A 5000-nucleotide genomic window follows, 5' to 3' on the forward strand; every position below is an offset into this window, starting at 1 on the left:
ATTAAAACAAACATAAAAAACATAACAATATCACATATCCTGAATGGCGTTATACATATTTTTTTAAGGTTATCATAATTGTTATCACTGTTTTCACTAAATAACAAGTATCTTGGCTTTAGAGATCTTTCAACATTTTTCGCAGAAACGAACACCGACTTTCACTTACATTGTTTTGTTATTCTTATTCTGGCATGCATATATTATTTTCTATTTCAATGCAGGAGGCATGCTTTCAACTCCATTCCAAACTCTTAAAATCGTTAAATTTAATCCATGATATTTTCTTTCTCCCTGAGTTTTCTTTTCCTATTATTTGATTTCCATTATTGTTATTAGTATTATCATTATTTTCACGCACTTTTAATTTTTATTCGAACGCTTTAAGCAGAACATTCCCTCCTGTCTGTCTGTCTGTCTGTCTGTCTGTATGTCTGTCTGTATGTCTGTCTGTATGTCTGTCTGTCTGTATGTCTGTCTGTATGTCTGTCTGTCTGTATGTCTGTCTGTCTGTATGTCTGTCTGTATGTCTGTCTGTCTGTCTGTCTGTCTGTATGTCTGTCTGTCTGTCTGTCTGTCTGTCTGTCTGTCTGTCTGTCTGTATGTCTGTCTGTATGTCTGTCTGTATGTCTGTCTGTCTGTCTGTATGTCTGTCTGTATGTCTGTCTGTCTGTCTGTATGTCTGTCTGTCTGTCTGTCTGTATGTCTGTCTGTCTGTATGTCTGCTGTCTGTCTGTCTGTATGTCTGTCTGTATGTCTGTCTGTATGTCTGCCTGTCTGTCTGTCTGTCTGTCTGCCTGTCTGTCTGTATGTCTGTCTGTCTGTATGTCTGTCTGTCTGTCTGTCTGTCTGTCTGCCTGTCTGTCTGTCTGTCTGTCTGCCTGTCTGTCTGCCTGCCTGTCTGTCAGAGTGAGTGAGTGAAAGTGCGTGTCCTCTTTCCCTTCACCTTCTCCCCTTCCTTTCCTTTCCCTGTCTCTAATAAGCAGATAAACTATTAAGCGTAACAATTGGCGACTCTTCCCTTTCTCTCTCGTCATCAGCCTACTTAATCCTCTCCTTCCGTCCCTTGTCCTGCATCAGTCTGCGTTAAACCGACGCAGGATGTGACACAAACCTCACTGAATAAATACGAAAAATGATAGCAATATGATAATGATGGTAGTCGTAATAATGAAAATGAGTGCTAATGATGGTGATAATGGTGTTGGTAGTGGTGTTGTGATGATGGGAATGGTGGTGGTGGTGATGGGATGATGCCGACGATGATGACGACGACGATGACGACAGCAAAGCGAGCAGGCCAATTAAACAGATATTTCCCTTTTCGCTCTAAGCCTTACGCATCATCAGCAGAGAGCGTCCCCCGCGCGCAATAATCAAGAGCCATCAGTCTACATAACGAATAAATTCCGCCCTTTTCCCCTCTGCAATTCATTCGTCGCAATCTTAATTGAAAGCTAATCGAGGTCTCCGAAATAAGGTTAGCGATTAGTTTCCCGCGCCGGCCTCCGTCGGCGGGGAGATTTGCGCGAATATCTCCCGGGATGGAAGGTCCTGCGTTTTAATCTATTTATAAAACGCCAGCTGATCTGTCTGACCTCGGCTGACCTAGACGCCGGCGTGACGTTCCCCATGACCCCGTCTGACCTTTGCGCTGCGTGGCCTTGGCCGGTCGGTCTCTTGGCGTCAGTGAGCGCGACCCTCAAACACTATGGATTCATAAATGCAAACGTATAAATGAATAAGCAAATGAATAATAAATCAACACACAAATCATAAAACAAACGACAAAAGTAAATAAGTAAATAAATAAATAAACAGGCTGAGGGAGAGAGCGAAACCCGCACTAAATCCCGCAACAGCTTCCCGTCCGATAACCTATTGGAATATTAGGTATCATCTGCGACCTGATCCTCCCCATAAAAATAAAATGAGCAAGAGAAATGTGCAAAACAAACATCGGAATATACGTTCCCGGTGCTCATTTCCCCGCGCGACATCGATTTATCCAGCGGCCGAAAATATTGGACGCTCTAAATCACCGTCGATTTTGAAGTCCATTTGGGTGAGATTTGGTTTTTGACGGGCGGACGAGCGGCCATTTGGCGGCGAATTACGGCGCGATCGCCACCATTATGCATCGACGGGGAAGTCACCTTCAAAGAAAAAAAGAATTAAGCTCGTTGACCTCTCGCTAAGCCGTTTAATTGCCTCTCCGTTGTAGAGACACGTTTGCAGTATATATTACTTGAATAGAGCAAATGGGTGGATGTAAAAGTACGAGACTTTTTGTTTCAGGCGAATAATAACAGGCAAGAAAATAAACTCCAAAGCAAGCGCAGCAATTACGTGTTCAGCAGCCTTCGTCCATCATCCCGGCGGCCAAAGCTCATTTGTTGCATGCAGAATGCGTCGGGAGAACGTGCAACGGTATTCCCATTTTCTGTGGTGTCGAGCCGGAGAGAAAATGGGTTCCTTGAGTGAGAGGGGGGACAGCGACAGGACGCGTTCAGACCGGTGGGGCGGACGAGCCGGTTTAACAAGTGACATTTTGGGCCGAAGGTGAGGACGTGGGACACACTTGTCACCTGCTGAACAACAAGAAGTCGTGCGTGATTAACAGGTGGCCGTAGAAAGGCGAGTTTGTGTCATCATATTTCTGTGTGAAGGGAAGATTAAGCGGTTGGAACTTGCAAGGTACATATGCTATTTCTTTGAGGAAAGTGAATATATTTTGTGTTTCCTTGATAATTGATAAACGGCACTTCATTAGTAGTTCGCTGGAACAGGTTTGTCCAGCATAAGTACTTGATCAAAGTTTTGTTAATGTTGTTAATTAAAATTCAAGACCGGTAACTAAATCAATGAAAACATTTAATAAATCCAGCATTAAAGCTACAGATGGTTATTTTGTGTTCTTTTCAACACGAGACAATGCTGTCACTGACTCACTCCGTCAACACACGCATGGCCGGGTTCTCCGGAGGCATTGTGCAGGTTCACTGGCAAGCACGTCAACCAGCCGGGCGACCGCGGGTAAACACGGGGACAGCAAACGCCAATAACTCGTTCACTGATTGCCTGCCTCGTCCAGCAAGGCGGTCGGTCGGTTCACTACACAGCTCCAAACAGCATGGCCGGTTCGCCGCGCCTTAACGGGTTCACCGACCAAAAGACACTGCAGAACCGCCACACACGAGCCGCGCCCGGGCCCGCTGCTCCGGCCTGCCCGCCTCTTCTTCCTCCGGCAAATAAGGAAGGGCCAGGCTGCGTCCGAACGCCAATTTATGCGAGCGCCTCGTTCTATGCCTTCAACCAGGCACACTGACTTTCCCCTCTCGCGCTCTCGCTCTCCCTCTCCCTCACTCTCTCTCTCTCTCTCTCTCTCTCTCTCTCTCTCTCTCTCATTCTCTCTCTCTCTCATTCTTTCTCTCTCTCTCATTCTCTCTCTCTCTCGCATTCTCTCTCTCTCTCTCTCTCCTCTCTCATTCTCTCTCTCTCTCTCCTCTCTCATTCTCTCTCTCTCTCTCTCCTCTCTCTCTCTCTCTCTCTCTCTCTCTCTCTCTCTCTCTCTCTCTCTCCTGATCCTCTCTCTCTCTCTCTCTCTCTCTCTCTCTCTCTCTCTCTCTCTCTCTCTCTCTCTCTTCACGCTTAAATTTTTCTTTTCATCTTTTCCTTCTGTTCCCCTTTCCAATTCGTGACATCGCGAAGGAGAGGCGAGAGGGAGAGCAGGAGGGCAGAGCGGCCGGCAAGACGAAACAGCCTCGCGGCCGATGCAGCGACGGCGATTTTCTCGCCGTTTTAAGGCGGTTGGCGGTGTGTGGCAGCGATCCCAAGCTACCTACCTCCCTGAGGGATGGATCTTGGTGTGCCACGACGCCCGGCCTTGCCCCCCCCCCCCTATCTACCACCTGGTCTTACCCCCCCCCCCCCCACTTCCCCTCCCATCCTGTCTTCCCCCTTCCTCCCCTATCAACTGGCCTTGCCTTCTCCCCCTCACTCGGCCAAGCCCTCCTTCCCTCTTTCTATCTAGAACTACCCCCCTCTCCACCCCCTCCCTCTCTACCACCTGGCTCTGCCTCCCATTCCGCTTCCATTAACACCTGCTCTTGCCTCCTCTACCTTCTACCAGCTGGTTCTACTCCCTTAACCCGCAACCACCTGCTCCTACCCCCTCCCTTCCCTCTCCCATGTAGCCCTAGTCCTGGGCCTAGTCCTCTCTTAGTCCGTAGTCCCTGGTCCCTCCCCTGGTCCCTCCCCCGTCAGTCCTTGTGCTTGCCTGTCTCTCATCTCCTTCTCGTCTCTTTCTTTCGACCTCTCTTCTCTTCTCTTTCTCTTTCTCCCATTCTATATTTTTTCTTACTATCTGTCTTTCTCAGTCCCTTCCTTTACCCGCTCTCTTGGTAGCGTGCAGACCCTTTGTCGCAGTTTCCGGAAGCCAGTGCCGGTTGCAGTTGTACAGTTGACAGACACATATCCACATAAACGCACTCATACACTTACACGTACACTGATACATACATACATGCACAGACACACAGACACACAGACACACAGACACACAGACACAGACACACACACACACACACACACACACACACACACACACACACACACACACACACACACACACACACACACACACACACACACACACACACACACACGCACGCACACACACACACACATACACACACTTAGTAAGCAAACAAACACAGATTCAAGGGCGTATCTCGAAGTCCTGTCCTCCCTGTTATGAGGGAGACACGAAGATTCTTGTCAGAAATTTTAAAATTGGGGGGAGAAGATGATGAGAGAAAGATAAGAACGAATGAAAGAAAAGTTTCGAAAATGTTGCAATTCTTGATTTTCTGTTATTGATTGCGGTCTTTTATCTGCGTCTTTTTATTGACCAGAAGAGAATAAAGAGAGAGCCAGAGGCAAAGGGAGAGGGAGAGGGTCATGGAGAGGAACAGGGAGAGAGTAAAGAGCAGAGGAGA

This window comes from Penaeus monodon, chromosome 4, assembly GCF_015228065.2.
Source record: "Penaeus monodon isolate SGIC_2016 chromosome 4, NSTDA_Pmon_1, whole genome shotgun sequence".
NCBI lineage: Eukaryota > Metazoa > Arthropoda > Malacostraca > Decapoda > Penaeidae > Penaeus > Penaeus monodon.